General features: G+C 39.7%; 1 pseudogene; it reads right to left on the reverse strand.

The window, feature by feature from the left end:
- Positions 1-12418: 12418 nt before the first annotated feature.
- On the reverse strand, positions 12419-15340 carry LOC118837186 (annotated as a pseudogene).
- Positions 15341-19695: the final 4355 nt, after the last annotated feature.

A 19695-nucleotide genomic window follows, 5' to 3' on the forward strand; every position in this document is an offset into this window, starting at 1 on the left:
TAACTATAAAGGACATGCAGACACTATATGCATCCAGAGAAAGAATTGATAAATAGAAGTATGTATAGAATAATTTTACATGTATATATATGTATGTGTGCACATGTATTTGCATACATATACACATATATGCCTATTTGTGTCTAATGGTAGCCATCTCTAGGGTGTGGGGGAAGGAAAAAAAGAAATTTACATGATTATTTTGTTGTATATTTAAAAGGAATAGCACATTGTGCATAGTAGATTTGCAGTCTCATGTACAATCACCTTTTTATTATACTATGTTAATGGAAATTCTTTTATTTCACAAATTAAAAATAAAATTAAAAAGATAATGTAGAAATAAATATTATATTAATAACCAGTCCTTTCCTGTCTGTTAAGATATTGTCAATTTCATTGTGTGTTTGTAATGTTTACCATACCCAGCATCTTCCAACTCTTTTCCTGAAGATAATATTCCTAATGACCAAGTATATGGCTTTTGAGTAGTCTATAAACCTCTAGTCTCTTTCATGTTTTAATCCTGAATCTTGTTTTCCAAAATATTATTCACCATTCTTCCTTGTGCCCACTTTTATATGAAAGTCACTGACTAAATGACATGAAAGTCATTGACTAGATTTGAAGGATCCTTTCAAGTTCTTCCTATAATTTTTCTACTTCTTCATCCTCTGCAATAGATGTGGCTGGCCATGTGGTAGAAAGTGGAGCAGAGGGTTCTAAGAATCACACCATTTTAAAACTATCTATAAAAATTAATTTAACTGCTGCAGCCTAAATGTAAAATATATATCCAATGAGCAATGACTCAATTGGAAAAATTGAGTCATATGAATGTTGATATTCTTGCTGTAAATTAAATCACAAATCTTAAAGAAGTTGTAGCTAAATGGAAAAATAGCTTGTACGTTCTCTTTTTCCACAAAGTTGGTTGTTTTTCTTTTTTTTGGAGGCAACCAGGGTTAAGTGACTTGCCCAGGGTCACATAGCTAGGCAGTGTCTGAGGCCACATTTGAACTGAGGTCCTCTTGACTCCAGGGTTAGTGCTTTATCCACTGAGGTTCTCTTTAAAGGTTTTTTCAGGATTGATTTCATCATATACCCCAGGGCAATAAGAAATATGATTTCATGTTATCCAGTTTCATTAATTTTCTTTCTCTCTCTTTCTCTCTCTCTCTCTCTCTCTCTCTCTCTCTCTCTCTCTCTCTCTCTCTCTCTCTCTCTCTCTGTCTCTCTCTCTCTTTCTCTCTCTCACTCTTTATCTATCTATATACATATAATGTGTGTGTGTTGTGGAGTTATATTGTCTTTTTCCTTGTTAAAAATAAAACCTTAGGAAATGTATTCTTGTGGTATGGAGCATATGGCAGAAAGGGAATAAAGCTAAGCGGAAGTGGATGCTGGATGAAGCCAGGGCACCCAGGGTGAACCCAGGCTTTCAAACCCCTAGTTCCATGTCTTTTTCTGTTATAGTACCTCATTAACACCCCACTGACTAAAAGAGGTAAGCTCGCTAAAATTTACCCATAGACTTTCATGTCATTCACCTTATTTCTAAGAAGCACATTATTAGTGAAAGATGTTTTTCAATCATCATTCTTTAATAAGTGGAAGTGGCCTTAGTGGAGAAAAATAATACAAATAAGTAGGCATCTCAACTTAGTCTTAGGGAGAGTATTTTTCCCTTGCCCTCCCCACCCTCTATGGTGTAGTATCAAGAGCACAGGGAACTCCTCTCCTAATGATACCTTTCCTGCTCTGAGCTTTGCTGTTGCCTGAAATTCCACAATTAGAGAGAACTTCATTATTTTGTTTCTTGTCAAAATATAAATACCTCTGGGACTGGTAACATATTGCCAGTTATTTACACCTTGGGAGACAGCTGTGGTACAATGGAAAGAGGGCTAGGTTTGAAATCAGAGGACCTGTGTGAGCCTGGGCAGGTTACATGTCTTATCTGGAACTCAGTTTCCCCACCTGTAAGCAGAGGGGCTTGGATTAAATGAACTCTAAGGTTCCCTCCTGCTCTAGCTCTATGATCCTTTAAGCCAATGAATTTCTTTAATTAAAGTCCCTCACTGATGACTTTGCTTATGAAATGAAAGCCATGGCACTTCCTAGCAAAATAGAAACTTTGAGCACAGGCCTAGACTCTGTATCTGTTATCCTGGGACCAGCCCGGCTAGGTTTGGAAAAGTTCATCATCAGACTGTTGGCCATTAGGTGATGTTTAAAAAAACCCCAATAACAACACAACAGCTCATTAAATCATCTACTGAGGCATGGAGGGGTTCCAATTTGTGCCAGTGGAGGGAATACCCACACCAATGAAATCACAATTATTTGATATAAGCAGAAGCAAGCCAATTAATGTGCCATAGAACCATTGGCAAGAATCATTGAGTTTAAAGTCTTCATTTTACAGATAACAAAATTTAGGTCCATATTAGTGGCTTGACTTGCCCAAGTTTGCACAGCTCATTAATTAGTGGCAGATCTGGCACTAGAAGCCAGGTCTGCCACTAACTAACTACATATATGTGTGTGTATATGTGTGTATATATGTATATACATACATATATCTATATATATATGTATATATGTGTGCATGTGTGTGTACCCATGCATACATACACACACATTATAATCAAAATGAAGAGGGGGAGATCCAGAGTAATGAAAGCTTCAAGAAGGGAGAGGCCATTTATGACCCAGTACAGAAATTGATGGGTACAGAACAAGAGAATAGGTTCCAAGGTCACCTTTTAAATCCTTGAAAGATAATTACAGAAGCAAATCATTTGGGGAGTTATTTATTTTTTTGTATTTAAGGGGAGCCTAGGAAGTTTTTATGTTGTTTCTGTTCCTGCTATCATTTCAGCACAAGCTTCTCATACTTCCATCCCTGTCTTTTCAAACTATGCTGTCCCAGGACTCAACCCAGCTTCCAATACGTTTGGCACCAGTTGGGTTGCTATGCACCAGGTCTGTACAAAGATATCCTTAGGTCCCTCTTTCCACTCCACAAAGCAGAGTTCTGGACTCACTCCCTTGACAGAGCTTTGTGACCCCAAATCTGATGTCTCTCTCCACCATCTCCCCCAACCTACCTGCAAAGTTATTTGAGGGCATATTTTCTGCTGCTTGCCCCAGGCATCAGAGTTTCTAGTTATGGCTCTACTGTAAACCCATACAATTACGACAATTCACTTTCCCCAATAAGCTGCAGCCAATCAATAAGAAAAGAGACTGGTAGTTGTGATCCCAAAGTAAGTAGTCAAAGTTGGGAGAGGCAATTAGAGAAAAAGTGTTTGGATAATCCACAAACTGAAACATCAGTCCCAGAATAATTAAATTGACAGTATTGTGGATTTATCTGCTGATATGTTCTCTGCATCTGGAAAAAAAGAATAATGTATAGAGTATCTTGTATAGCATTATGCACATAGACCATACTCAGATATTGTTATGAGACCCTTTCTAGAATGCCTGGTCTCTTTCAAGACTCAGTTCAAGAGTTACCTCTTATTCTAAGGCTCTTCCTGAATCTCCCAGCAACCTCCCCAAAACTAGGGCTCCCTGCCCTCCCCCCCACACACACACCAGTTACTTAGTATGTATTCTGTATCTCCTTTTACAGGATGTCCCAAAAGTCTTAGTGCTTGGTTCTCTAATAGTTTAATTAGCCCTAAGCTTTAAAAGCTTGAAATTCTACTAAGACTTTGGGGATTCCCCATATATTTGCATATTGTTTCCCTGTCATAAAAAGTATGCTGTTTTGTTTTTGAATCTTCAGTATCTGGCACAGTGCCTGGTATGTACCAGGTGCTTAATAAATGCTTGTTGATTGATTTTTTTCCAAACTCCAACATGTTCCAAGTTTAAATTGACATCTGAGCATACTAACAATAAAAGTTGCAACAAAATATAAACAGTAACAAATAAGCCTCAATATAAGAAAGTTGTACAGATGATCTCTGATATTTTTCATTAGGTTCCTGGCCCACTTTCCTTGTTGAAGACTATAAAACAGGTCATGAGCTCTTTATAGCTTTTGAGGTTGAAAGACAAATTTAAGAGAATTTCTGAAAAATAAGTGAAACATATAAACAGCTGGCTTTTCAGTTTTTATCTTCCTTACATTTACCAAAATTATAATGAGGAGAATATGTTGTGATGTTGTTTGTCCTTCATTTTTGAAGAGGACAGGTGATATCACAGGATAATGTCTCGACTCATGCATGAATGGGATTTAAGTGGGGCACAGTTGCCCAAAGTCCTCAGCCTCACTCACTTCCAAAGTTATAGAAGCCCAGGGGCAAAACAAAAGTCAGGGTGACTGGTGACGGCCCAGGTTGCAGTGGATGACCTCGGCATCTTTGATGTCTGACCAAGCTCTAAGCACTCCACAGCACCTGCTCCAGCCACTTTCATAGCCATTGGAACAAAACTGATGACAACAAAAATGATGATGGTAACAATAGCATTTAATAAGGTTTACAGAACATTTTACGAATATTATCTCATTCAATCATCACAGCAACCTGGGAGACAGGCACTGTTTTTATCCCCATTTTACAGATGATTACTGAGGCAGACAGAGGTTAGGTGACCTACACAGCTAGTAAGTGTCCGAGATCAGTTTGAACTCAAGTCTTCCTGATTCCAGGTTCAGTGTCCTATCCACTACATGGTGACATAAATTTCAAGTCATTATGTAATATTTTGCAACCTGGTGAGAGAAATGATTATTAATAACCAATAATTTGGGGAGATCCAGGGTTTCTCCTTTTTCTATAGTCCTCATTTCAAAGTTCAGTCTCTTGAAGAGCATTGAATTAACTCTCCTCAATCTTAGTCAGATACTACCCAACCTTACAAGAAATTTAATCCTGTTGCATTCTACTCTGGTTGGGTGGGGATAATTTTTTTTATTAGATTGACCAAGGCTGGAGGTAATTTAGAAGTAAATGACATCATCAAAGTTCATTTGAAGAGGTGCAGCACCTCATTGTAACATTCATTCTCTCATTAATTGTTAACCAATCAAAATTGATCGTCACCCCTCAGGAACACCCTTCTTCCAAGAGCATACAAGTTGTGAGCCCTCTGCCATTAATGCCTTTGGCATTCGAGAGTGCCACTGACCTCTTTTATTAATAACCTGCTAGCCTTATTAATAAAATGATTAGATTACCCAGAAATTATGTCTCCCAAACTTTTTAAATGTCACACTTGCTTCTGAAAGATTCTGTTCTCATTTCCAGAGCACTGGATACATCAAGGGTAATAGAAGGAGATAAGACTAGAAATGTAGATTGAGGCCAAATTGTGAAGGGTTTGCATATCAGGTAAATTGGGGGGAATACATTGGATTTGGATCCAGACACTTTGAGTTTAATTCCCACCTCTACAGCTTAGTACCTGTGTGACCAGGACAAGTCACAACTAATTTGGAAATTCATTTCTCCTTCTATAAAATAAGGAGGTTGGACTAGATTGGGGTTTTCAAAATTTTGGCCTCAAGACCTCATATCATTCTTAAAATTATTGAGGACCCCCAAAAGAGTTTGTTTACGTGAGTGCTATCTATCAATATTTACTATATTAGGAATTAAAACTAATAGAATTTTAAAATATATATTTCTTTTTAAAAACAATAAAAACCAATTATATCTTAATATGAAGTTATTTATTAATATGACTTTATGGAAAATAACTATATTTTTCCAAAACAGAAATGATAATTGTGGCATTTTTTTACGTATTTTTGAAAATCTCTTTGATATCTGGCTTAATGGAAGGCAAAAGCCATATTCTCATAAGTGCTCCTGGTTCTAATCTGTTGTCACATGTTGTTTTGGTTGAAATTTATGAAGAAAATCTGGCCTCACACAGATATGTAGTTGGAATAGGCAAATAATGTCTTTGTATTATTATGAAAGTAGTTTCGACCTTGTAGATCCCTCTGAAAGGGTCTTAGGAACCCCTAGGGGATCTGAGGACCATATGATCCCACTTTGAGAACTGCCATAGTAGATGATCTAAGTCCCAGGAAATCTCTGACTTTGAGGCCAATGCATAGTTCTGTATCACTGTGATGCCAGTTTCAGATGCTCTACCAGGAGCATAGTTTGACAGGGTGGAAGGGAAATAGTATGAGAACCCTAGAAACATGAATAGCAGGGATGCTGTTCAGAGCAGGTGAAAATGGAGGCTAGATAATAGAAAGATGACCTTCTTTTATTTGCTTTACAATTTTGTTCAGGAATAGTCCCAGAGATAGGTGTTTCCTATAAATACAGAACACCTATCATATTGGGGAATTCAAAAATATGTAGTAACTTTGGTCCATGATCCCTGGCATGATAATTAAAGTCTTATTCTTTAGAAAAAACAAACAATAAAAAAAAGGTTTTGCACATAACTTAGTTCCATTAAAGCAAATCACAACCAAGATCCACTCCTGTAAGAATGAAAAAAAAAACCTCTCCTCCTTATCTTCCTGTTCTCCCCCCTCTCCCCCACCCATACACACACACACTCACTGCTTTCTCCTTGCCTTCTAGTTGAATATTTGAGTGCCCACAGTGTGCATAATTCTGGGTCTCATCTGGGCATGGGCTGTCAATTATCCACAGCTGTTCCAGATACCTTGTGAGTCTGACCGTATTCACCTGGGGAAACATGGTATGTGGCATTGCTCCTTAGGGGGCTGTTTGTTTTCTGTGGAAATAATCTGCAGCAAAAGATCTCTCTTTGAAAATGAGTCACTCAGTCTTTCCAAAGGGCATTGTTAAGTTCAATCAGCAGCGTTAGCCTTCAGTTTTTCTCTTCAAGGATCCTCCAAATGCTCCTACACCCTAACCCCTACCTTGCCAATAGTTTCATTCAGAAAGAGGCTGTTGGGCCGCACAGCCAATCTCAATGCAATTTCTATTGAATAGTGATATATGTGTGTGTGTGGAGCGGGGAGGGGGTGTTAGGCTGGTGTGAAAGGCTGTTCTCTCCTTTCTCTGACCCATCTCTAGTGAGTGCTAATACTCTTTCCCAGTCTCCCTCCTAACTCCTCCTTGGGGGTGATGTTCTCTCCAGTCACTCACTCAGCTCCATCCCTCTGAAGAAATGATTTTCTTTTAAACCAAGGGAAAAGAACAGGAGAGGAAATGTCCAAGGTGCTAGTATTCATACAAGTCAGCCTCTCTCCAATTAAAGCTATTAAAATCATCGCTTAGGATGGTCCTGGCCTGAGTTTTTCTCCCTGCTCTGGGAAGTTATAAAAATGAATAAATAATTCTCTTTTGCTCCTCTCAAGCAGTCAGCCAGGATGTATTTATTCTCTCTGTCTCTCATCTCTGTGTGTGTCTCTCATCTCTGTGTGTGTCTCTCTCGTTCCACCCTTGGTCCCTTTCCTTTGCTGCAAACTCTTAGGGGGATAAACACAGCTTTACTGAGAAGGGAGTGTGGGAAAGAGAAAGGACAAAGAAGTGTGGAATCACTAGCTCTGTTCTCAGCAGCCTGAATGGTTCCCAGAAACTGTTTTGTGTAGCTGCTGCATAGCCCAGTCGCACAGATATTGCCTTAGTGTTCCAACATTTGCTCCTCCTGGCTCCTACTCTCTGGCATGGTCACAGGTGCTGGTGGTCAGCACCTCTCTTCATACTGCTGGTTGCAGTATGTGGTAGGCTTATAAGAGATGTGGTTTCCAAGGAGATCATGTCCTTTCCCACAGAAGGATTAACAGAAAATACGAACAAGAATCAAACAGGAGAATAGGTTTGATCTTGCTTCAGTGGAACTGTTCATAATACTAATAGCTAGCAGTTATGTAGCACTCTAAATTTTGCAAAGCACTTAATTTGATCCTCACAGCAACCATGTGACATAGTTGCCATTATGATCTCTGTCTTATAGATGTGGTCACTGTGACTTTCTGACCCTGAATCCAATACTCTACTGTACTACCTAGATACCCCACCAAAATACTAGAGTACCTCACAATCCATAAAGCTGTATTCAACGTATTGAAAGTAAAACAATTCAGCAAACACACACGAGTCACTATTGACTAGAGATACAGCACCCAAAACAAAACCATTTTTGACCTTAAGTGCCTATATCCTAGAGGGAGGGGATACAAAATGGACACAGATTAAAATACCACTAGGAGGGACAGCTAGGTGGTGCAGTGAGTAGAGCACTGGCCCTGGAGTCAGGAGGACCTGAGTTCAAATCCAGCCTCAGACACTTGACACATATACTAGCTGTGTGACCTTGGGCAAGTCACTTAACCCTAATTGCCCTGCCAAAAAACAAACAAACAAACAAAATAACATTAAGTAAGAAAATTTGAGGTGGGGGAGAGATGAGATGAAGTAGCCCAGGAAAATTTAAAGGGATAGAAAACATTAACATTTCATTAACATCAGTGAAGGCTACACAGAGGAAATGCCACCTGAACATTCTGAATGTTGAACTGAGGAGCTAATGGGCTCCAGGCATGGGGGAGGGGCTGTGTAAATGCCTGGAGGCAGGAGGCAGCACCCCAATGGGAAGCCACCAAAGGGCTAGAGATAAGAGTGAGGGTAAGAGTAGGGATGGGGCATGGTCAGACCTTTGCCTAGGGACAATTATTTTAGCAACTATGTGGAATATGGATTAGAGAAAAGGGAGAGGGGAGAGCAAGAGCCTGCCATAAAAGTTTGGGCAAATATCTATAAGTGCCTGATTTAGACTAGCGGCCCTATGAGAAAAGAGATGCAGAGGTCTGGGAGAGATATTGTGGAAGCAGAATGATGGAAGCAGTTGATTTAATCGATTAAAGTTAAGTTCAATTTAATTGATCCTCTAAGGTAGAGAGCCTGGGTGACTAGAAGGATAGCGGTGCTTTGTGAGGGTAAGCATGGATTTAGTGAGGAAGATAATTTGCTCAGTTTTAGACTTGTTAAATAATATCTTATAACAGAAATGTCAAGTCAGACCAGGAAGATTGTGGGGAGTTGGGGTGGGGGGAGGTGAGGGGAAGGTGTGGTGTGTGCCCATGTTGAGCAGAAGGCATGAAAGGGATACTCATAAATGAACAATATCTTGGCCCATGTAGTATGTACTTCCCAGAATATGAGCTATTGGAACATTTCCATTCTGCTTAGCTGGTAAGCAGTCACAAGGGGTATGTACTCATGAATCACAGTCATAGTACTTAGGGTATATTAAGGAGAAAGAGAAATAAGGCCCTCCTGCTCTTCTATTCTACTAGAATTTCCATTTTGAATGGAGAGAAAACAAGGAGTCAGCCCAGATGATTGCACATAGAAGGCAATATTTATTGATTAGAATTAGACTGAATCTAAATTTCTCACTTGATGGATGATTCCCGGCTTTGCAAAAGAGGAGCAGGGTCTTATTGCAGATTATGGTTACTCAGGTTTTTCATCTTCTAAAAGAAGAAAATTTATGGCCCAGGATATTGTAAATTCCTTGTTTGTTGCTTTGTTTTCATCTTTGTATCCCCTGTTTTTCATTTTAATTGAACTGTTGGAAAGCAGTGACTACTTCTACAATTTAGTCCCAACACCCCTGATCATGCTTAAGTTACATCATCCCATATTATGTGCCATGTAATAAGAAATAAAGAGAAGATGGACTGACAAGAGAAGATTTATGAGTCCAAGCAAAATGATAATGTCAAAATTCTAAGTGGCCAGTAGGGGACAGTATGTCATACCACCCTGTGTGGATAGAGCTGCATTTTTATATTCCTGTGTGGTACCACCATATTAATAACACCCTATTATTAACATTTCCTGTTCCTATGACTCATAATAAGTCTGTTTCTTACTTTAAGCCTAAACCCTTATAATGATAATGAGATAAATTCTTCCCTTTGTTGAAAGGGGCTATGAATCCATCATTCACTTATCAACTTTATCCTCAACTGGGGCCCATAGGATTACGGAACATATAGACAAATCACTACTACTTTCTATTTAATGAAATATTTGCTCTACAAAATCCAATGCGCCTGAAATTTTATGTTTTTAAGTCAAGTTCACTATTAATAAGGAGTGTTATTGATATTATATTTACTATTAATAATCATGATTCCTTCCTCCTCCTCTTGGCAGCTGCTATATTCTAGTGAAGTTAAGGTCAGAGACTGGAGAAAAAAGCATGAAATCATCCCTGACCTTAGTCTCTGTTTGAATGTGGGAAGCAGTACCAGGTGTCACAGCTGCATCCCTTGCCCTCCCATTGGAAGGAAACTGATGGGAAACAAAACTTAGCCCTGGGAAATTCTAAGACCATTTGGATTTACAGAAGCCACTGGATAATGTGGATTCTAGCCTGGAAAGACATTAGCTATTAACCAAGGTGGTCTTCCCAAAGGCCTCTTAGGGAGATCCCTACAAACTTCTCTTCCCTCATCCTGGGTCCATATTCATGACTTTTTCATTCATGTCAACAGGAAAGAAGACAAGTGATAAAGAAAAAAGAGGTCATTCTACCAGTAAATAGTTATGCAATTCATAGTTGGAAGAGACCTTTATGATCAATTAGTCCTATCTCCTAAATATGAGGATAAAGATACTAATCCACAGAGAAGGGAACTGAGTCATACAACTGGTGAGAGGGCAGTTAAGTTGGGTATGTTTTGAGTCCTATTTCTGTCCTTTGTATGGGGTGGGGTGGGGGAGAAGAGGAAAAAAGCATTGTACTTTGGAGTCAAGAGTCTTGTGTTTGAGTTCTAGCTCTGCCTTTGGTTAATTGTGTGACTTTAGGCAAGTCACTAAACCTCTCTCATCTTCAGTTTTCACCTCTTAGAAGTGTATGATTCTAACCACCAATCTTACCTATTCATTGGCATGTTATCAGCATAAAATGATATGAGAAACTCTCTCTCTTTCTCTCTCTCTCTCTCTCTCTCTCTCTCTCTCTCTCTCTCTCTCTCTTGTGGCTCAGAGTGAGTGTAAACAGCAATTGTTTCTGTTTTGGCCAGAGACCCTGAGGGTCTTCCCCTCCCAGATTGATTTTTTTTTGATGAGGTAAAAGAGGCCATTCTTTGCCTCATTTTTACCTATCCTTAATCACTGAATAGTGTTGCCTCAAACAAACTGAGACCTGGGAAAGACCTTAGCTCAAAATCTCCAAGGTCTCCCACAGTATCTGGGGACATCTCCAATCATCTTGATCTATATCTTGCCACTGGACCCAGATGGCTCTTGAGGAGAGGGTGAGGCTGGTGACTTTGCAAGCCCTGCCTCACTTAAATCCAATTCATTTGCAAGTCATGACACCACCTTCCTGATGTCATGGTCCTCTTCAAGAAAGGAGGACAAACAACAATCCTCCTCCAAGATCACAGCCTAGTTGAATGCTTTGCACATACTGCATTAGGTACTCAGTCAATAATTATTGTTTGCAAATTACCTACCCTTCATCTTACAACTAAATCAACCCCCCACCAAACATTCCTGGCCATACATTCCCTGTAATTAACTATGAAGTCCCCTGCTCTCAGGGGTAGCCTTGCTAACCAGTGCAGCTACTGAGGAATCAATCCTAGCTTTTTCTTTTCACTAATTGATAAAGTCTACTTCTTGGCTCAAGAAACAAAGTTCCCCTGGCCTTCTTGGTCACTTAGTGACTGACTCCCTCTTTGGGTTTGTGATCAACCACACCATCATTTGATCCAATCACCCCCAGCAGCTATCCTTATATATATCTCTTCCCCTTTCCAATTAAACTCCTTGGAAAAAAAACTGTCTATATGAGGTGCCTCTAGTTCCTTTCCTTTCACTTGGTGATAAACATTTTGCAATCTGGCTTCTGTCATCATCATTCAACAAAAGCTGCTCTTTCCATAGTTACCAGTGATCTTTCAATTGCCAAATCTAATGGTCTTTCCTTCATCTCAATCTTTCCTGACCCCTCTGCCTCTTTTAACACTGTCAATCACTCTATTCCTCTGAATATTTCCCCTTTAGGTTTTCATGACAGCCTTCTCCTAGTTCTTCCCCTACCTGCCTAACTACTACTCAGTTTCCTTTGCTGAATCTTTACCCAGGTCCCACCAAGTAACTTGGGGTGTCGCCCAAAGATCTGTCCCAGGACCTCCTCTTATTTCCTTCTATTCACTCATGCTTGGTTTTCTCACCAGTTGCTATGGTTCAATTATCATCTCTGAAGATGCTTGCCTAATGTCTTTCCTAGGCTACAGTCAAGCATTATTAACTGCCATGTGGATACCCATGCTTATGGATGCACCAAAGGTATCTCAAGCTAAACATGTCTAAGACAGAACTTATTATATTTTCTCCAAAATGGTCCACTCTTCCCATTTTTCCTGTTAAGCTTCTCAGTTAATTTTCTTGTTAATTTTAAGGGTACTATACTACTTGCTTTTATTTTTTTTTCCTTGTTAAATAGTTGTTTATTGGAAAAAGTGGGCTGAGGAGGGGTCACTAGATTCACCAGAGAGCAACAATACCACACAAGTTAGGAGTGATGGGAGAGGTCAGCACAAAGCTCTGGGATCTCAGCCTCTTCCTGGACTGTGATGGATGGCCTGGAGTGTTAGGGCATACCCAGGTGGAAGGCCTTGACTTAAGTTAGTAGGCATGGTTAGAGACAAAGAGAGACTCGCTGGCTGCAGCTCCTGACTTTCCACTTGGAGTATACTTGGCCTTGAGCAGCTTGGCTGTTAGCCGTGGCACGCTTAATATATTCCTCTTGGGCAGCCTTGACATTTTCTTTCTTTCCATCCCAGGTCTTAAGGGCAGATGCCTGCAGGGCTCGGCCATAAGAAAAAGGTCAGGGCCCATGGCTTATGCAAGGGGCAGGTATTGATGGCATTCAGATTGATGGAGGCATCTTCTTCACTCTGACCCCCAGAAAGAAAGGTGATACCGGTGACTGCAGGAGGCACAGTCTGGCGAAGGGCAGTTACAGTTGCCATTGCGATCTCCTCATGTGAATACTTCTGGGTACAGGCATGGCCAGGGGTGACCATGTTAGGCTTCAGCAAGGTCCCTTCCAGATAGATACGGTGGTCACTCAGAGCTTTGTAGACAGCAGCCAGGACCTTCTCAGTGACATACTGACAACGCTTCAGATCATGTTCTCCATCAGGGAGAATTTCTGGCTCCACGATGGGGACGATGCCATTCTGCTGGCAAATGCTGGCATATCGGGCCAGCACATTGGCATTCTCCATGATGGCAAGTGGAGAAGGCGTATTATTCCCAATCTTCAGTACACAACGCCACTTGGCAAAGTCAGCTCCATCCTTCTTATACTGGGCACAGCGCTCACTCAGCCCATCCAGACCTTGGGTGGTAGTCTTGCCATTGGTCCCTGCCAGGGGCACTACACCTTTGTCCACCTTGATGCCCACAATGCCACCCTTTGCCTTTATGACTTTGGGGAAAGGACGGCCATCATCGGCTTTCTGGTAGAGTGTCTCATGGAAAAGGATAACACCTCCGATACAGTTGTTCACGCGATCATCTGCTGTCAGAAGCAACTGCCTATAGAGGTGTCGATTTTCCTCTGTGTTCTCAGTTCCAATGGACTGCAGCTGCTTTGCAATGCTACCGGTCGACTCATCTGCTGCCAAGATTCCCTTGCCCGGAGCAACAATCAGTTCTAAATTATAGTAAACAATGGGCTGCCATCAACCTGACTTTTGCCACTGTTCAAGTTAGTGCCGACTCTTCTACTGCTGGCTCAGGAGCCACAAGGACTGCCAATCCATGTCTGTCCACTCTGCTTCTGGAGCCAGATCGAGTACCTGCTGTCCTCTGTCTCTATTGCACTGCCACTGTGGGGACCTGACTACCCTTCCAGTGGCAGATTTGACTTTTTTGGAGAAAGCACAGTCCACATCTGTTAGAGGCAGCCAGCTGACACGGTCAATAGATTGCCTGGCCCAGTCTCTGACATTTACTAGCTGTGTGACCCTGAGCAAGTCACTTAAGCTTTGTCTGCCTCAATTTTCTCAACTGTAAAATGGGGATAATAACAGCACCTAACTCCCAGGGTTGTTGTGAGGATCACATGAGATCATAATTGTAAAGTGCTTAGCACAGTGCCTGGCACATAATAAGTGCCATATAAATGTTATCTTTATGTGTTTGGGCAAGTGCTGTCCCTCTCCCATGCCTATGCCCAACTCTGCCCCCCTGGGCAGAGTATTACTGCAAGTCTGCAGTACAACTACCCTCCCATATTTGGCAGGAGTGTTTCAGATGTTGCTACTGCTCCAGCCCAACTTTTTGCCTCTTGTTGGGGCTGGGTACTGCAAATCACAGTGTCACTGATCCTAGCCAGTCCACCCTAGTTGGTGAGGACATGAACTGCCACCTGAGATAGGTCAGGTAGTTCCAAAGGGAAATCAGCATTTATATCACACCTACTATTTTACATCAGACACCATACTGAGAGCTTTAAAACAACAACAAAATGACCTTCGAGGTAGGTGAAAAAGATTGTCTGGTCATGCCAGGGCTTGGGTTCCCCTTCCTGTCACTGTTCATCCCCTCCAATTCAGAAAATTCCTCCTGCTTCTAGCCAGCCCTCACTGAGGGACTCAGAAGCTCCCAATCTCTTGAAATCCCACCACCAAGATAAGGAACATCCAACAAAGGATCACTCACCCAGATATTCCCAAATCTTCAGGATTTGGGAATGAGAAATCAACATTCCTGGAAAATTCTCGGAAATTCCTGAAATCATAAGTTATTCTGGATTTTTCATAACATTTTATTTACATATTTTAAATAATAATATGTGACCATAATAATAAACAGTGACTCATTTTTTTCTATGTTAGAGTTACTTTAAAAATTTGTAAGTTCTGTAAAAAAGTTTTCTGTAAAAATATAATAATAAATATATGGTTTGTTATTATTATTATTATATGTTGTGACCATTACTTAAAACATCTGACAATGAGCTGGCTGATTTCCTTTATCTTTCTTAAAATAAAAAATTCTTCATATTCTTTTTGCATTTTTATAGATGTCTAAAAACATTTAACAAATAAGAAATATTAGATTTAATAACATTTACAAGGAACTGTACACTATAGCAAATATTCAAATACCAGGAAACAAGAGCAGACATTGTAGGGTAGTATTCAAATAATGTAACTTCCAGATCACCTGGAAAGGTTAATCATGTGAAAAAATTGTCATTTTACAAAATTATTTTGCTTTCCCAAACTTGCTTCCTGAAATACCTCTCATATAATTTTTATAAAATATTCTATGTATATAAACATTAACATATATTTTATTTGTAATAATGACTCACCATTAGTAGACAGGGCCACAAACATATGCTTATCACATGACAACAGTTACAAGCAAGATTGACCAATTAGATTGTGACCACTACTCTCCTATGTGCTCTAGTCCTGCTTCCCAGAAAATGTCAACCCTAACCAACATCAATAAATTCCTTCAAACCAGTAACAGCCAAGTTGCTTCTTAACATTTAATTTTCATAGGAAAACTATGACACTTCCCCCAGTTTTTCAACTGATTTTTCTCAGAATTTGAGATTCAGAAAAATATATAAATTTCCTGAGAAATGTTGGGAATTAGTTCTTACATTGAAACACTATCCACCTATACTCACGGAAAAACACCTAGCAAAGCAAAGCAAAGCAAAGCAAAAAAACCAAACCAAACCAAACAAAACAAAACCACACAAAGCCAGCAATTCCTCTAGACCAGTTGTTGTTTAGTAGTTTTCAGTCATATCTGGCTCTTCATGAGTCCATTTTGGAGTTTTCTCAGCAAAGATACTGGAGTGGTTTGTCATTTCCTTCTCCAGTTCATTTTACAAATGAGGAAACTGAGGCAAACAGGATTAATTGACTTGCTTGGGATCACACAGCTAATGTCTGAGCCCAGATTTGAACTCAGGAAGATGAATCTAGAACAGTACATTTGCTCTATTTGTTAGGTGCAATGTTAGAGCATGGGGGAAGGTCCCTTGGGCCTGAGTTCTGCAGAAGAAACTCAGTGGAAATATGAGACAGAGGGAGAGAAAGAGAGAGAGAAAGAGAGAGAGAGAGAGAGAGAGAGAGAGAGAGAGAGAGAGAGGGAGGGAGGGAGAAGAGAGAAGAGAATGAGGAGGGGAAGGAGGAAGGGAGGTGGGTTTGTAAGCAAAAGAGGAAATTTTTTTTTAGCTAATTCAGAACCACTGCCTGTCCTCAACAAATTCATTGAATGTGCAATTGGTTCATTTGTCCATATTCCCAATTTCAGAAAAGGTGTCTGGGCCCCAAGGGAGAATTAGGTGTTGTCCTTTCAAGTGCCTCTCTCAAAGCCTTGCACCTAAGAATTACAACAAAGAACATATGGCACAAATCTGGCTGGCCTCTCAAATGTCACTTTAAAAAAAAGCAACCCTCAAACAGTTTCTCCAACACATTTATTAGAAAAATTTAAAATTCCAGGTATCTCCCTTGGTTTGCATTCTTTCACTGCTAGGGTCTGTCATGTCATGTACCAGCTAGCTGGCCATATCCATATAGAGGTATAACCCCAATGACGGCTTATTCATCTGCATCGTCAGTTCCAAAAAGCTGTGCAAAACCATAATTCCTCCCTTCAACCTTGGAGTGTCTTTGTTTCAGTAGGCATTCCCCCAGCCAGTTGGCAATGATAACCATCAGCAACACAAAGGCATCCATTCCCAGAAAAGGCAGAATACACCTTACTCTTCTAACTTTACTCTTTTCTATAGGGGGATATTTCTCCCAATCTCCCAAAATTCTTTCTTTCCTCCTAATTTCTAAGATTTTGAGCTCTGAGGAAATCCCCTACTAGAGTTTAGAGGAGGTTTAAATGACCAGGCTGGAAAACCCAAGAACAAAGTAGCTGATGGGTCTTTTAGTGGGAATAAGTATTTTAATTTAACATAACACCCCACTTTTTATTAAGCCTCTATTTGGTGATTAAGCAGTTGTTATGTAAGTTGTTTTTCTATAAAATGCACTTTGTATAGTTTCCAATGGTGTGTCTGTGTGTGTGTGTGTGTGCGTGTGTGAAATCTAGTAAACAATTATTTTATGTGTGTCCCTCAAATCTAATAAATAGCTCCTAAAGACATGCATATTTGTCTCAAATCTGACATGCTAATGAAGTTAGTAAACTAAAGCTTTGATCAATAGTTCCCTTTTATTATAAGTTTAGATAATTAATCACCAATCAAAAGTTAGATGTAACATGTAAAATGCCCTTTTCTAGAACCATATTCACTACAGGTGCACCCATCAGCCAGCTTCTGATGTGTGACTAGGACAGACTTCTGCATTCCCTGCACTCAGAAATTCAAGCATCAATAGTCCAAGAAAGCAACAACAGGACCAGCCAGACCTTCCCTACAGAAATGTGGCAGAACCCAACCCCAACATCAGGTTCAAACTAGGGACTGGAAGAATTAGCAAACTAACAACCAAACAAAAAAACTCCATCATAAAAAACCATTATGGTGGTGGAGATGCAGCATAAATATGGAAAAGAATGGCTCCAAATCATCTACAAACATTGTCTCAGAGAAAAGCACAGCTTAGGCACAAGCTCAAGCAGAATTCCTGGAAGAGATGAAGCAAGAGTTTAAAAATATTTAACATATTTTTCTAAATGGAATGAGGGCACTTGAAGGGGTGAAATGCAAAAGAAATGAGGGCTATGGAATAAAGACTTGGAAAGGGAATTAATAGCTTCACATGAGGTACAAAATCTTGCCCAAGCAACAAACTCCCTGAAAAATAGAATGAATCAAATACATGCCAAGGACTCCATAAGATAATAAAAATATTCAAATAAAGTCAAAAGGCTGAAAAAATAGAGGAAAATTTAAGGCTCCTCATAGCAAAAACGACTGACCCAGAAACCTGATTGAGGAGAAAAAAATTAAGAATAAATGGACTATTATTGGAACACCAAGCCTCCCCCCCAAGAAAGCCAAGTCATCCCATTCACATTCACAGTTGTGATTCCAGTGTATTTCCCTCCATCCTACTTTCTTCTGCTTATCCTTCTCTCTCTCTCTCTCTCTCTCTCTCTCTCTCTCTCTCTCTCTCTCTCTCTCTCTCTCTCTCTCCTTATCCTGTCCCTCTTCAAAAATCCATTTTGCTTCTGATCACTGCCTCCCTTAATCAACCCTCCATTTTATCACCACCACCCCATATCTTGTATCCTCTTCTCTCCCTATTTTCCTATTGGGTAAGATAGATTTCTGTACTATTCTTCCCTCTTTGAACCAATTCCCGTGAGAATGAGGTTTGAGCTTGCTCCCTCATTTTCCCCTTTACTGTAAAAGCTCTTCTTTGCACACCTCTTTTATGTGAGAAATTCTTCCCTACTCCACCTCTCCCTTTCCCCCTTCTCCCTCTTTCTCACCCCTACTTTTTTTTTTGGACATCATTCCAACATCATTGACTCATACTCATGGCCTCTGTCTATGTATACTTCTTCTAATTGCCCTAATAATGATAAAGTTCTTAAGATTTACATGTTATCATCTTCCCTTATAGGAATGTAAACAGTTTAATTTTATTGAGTCCTTTATGATTAGTCTTTCATGTTTGCCTGTTTATGCTTCTCTTGAGTCTTGCATTTGGATATCAAGTTTTCTATTTAGCTCTGGCCTTTTCATCAGGAATGTTTGGAAATCTTCTATTTCATTAAATATTCCTTTTCCCCTTGAAGGATTATACTAAGTTTTGCTGGGTAGGTTATTCTTATTTGTAATCCTAGCTCCTTTGCCTCCTGGAATATCATATTCCAAGCTTTCCACTCCTTTAATATAGTAGCTGCTAAATCTTGTGTGATCCTGACTGTGGGTTGATGACATTTGCATTTTTTCTCTCTGGCTCCTTGTAATATTGTCTCTTTGACCTGGGGGGCTCTGATATTTGGTTATCATGTTCCTGGAAGTATTCATTTTTAAATCTCTTTCTGGAAGTAATTGATGGATTCTTTTAATTTCTATTTTACCTTCTGGATATAACACAGTGGGGCAGTTTTCCTTTATAATTTCTTGAAATGTGATGTTTAGATTCCTTTTCTATCACGGCTTTCAGGTAGTCCAATAATTTTTAAATTATCTCTCCTCAGTCAGTTTTCCAGGTCAGTTGTTTTTCCAATGAGGTATTTCACATTTTTCTTCTATTTTCTTTTGACTTTGTTTTATTGTTTCTTGAAGTCTCATGGAGTCATTAGCTTCTACTTTGGTCAGGTCTAATTTTTAAGGAATTATTTTCTTCAGCAACATTTTGTACCTCTTTTTCAATTTGGCCTATTCTGCTTTTTAAGGAATTGTTTTCTTCAGTGAATTTTCATGCCTCTTTCGCCATTGGACCAATTCTGGTTTTAAGGTGTCATTTTCTTCAGTATTTTGTTGTGCCTATTTTACTAAGCTGTTAATTTTATTTTCATAATTTTCTTGCATTACTCACATTTCTATTCCCAATTTTTCCTCTACTATTATCTCTTTTTGCCAGTTTTGGTTCCAATTAGCATTTTTCTTTGAGGCTTTGCCTATAGCTATTTTCACATTGTTGTCTTCTTCCAAATTTGTCATAGTCTTCCCTTCCACTGTAGCAGCTTTTTATGATCATTCTTTTTTTTATGTTCAGGACTTTATGTTCAGGAGCCTAATCCTCTGACCTGGTAA

This window comes from Trichosurus vulpecula, chromosome 2 (genome assembly GCF_011100635.1).
Source record: "Trichosurus vulpecula isolate mTriVul1 chromosome 2, mTriVul1.pri, whole genome shotgun sequence".
Taxonomy (NCBI): Eukaryota; Metazoa; Chordata; class Mammalia; order Diprotodontia; family Phalangeridae; genus Trichosurus; species Trichosurus vulpecula.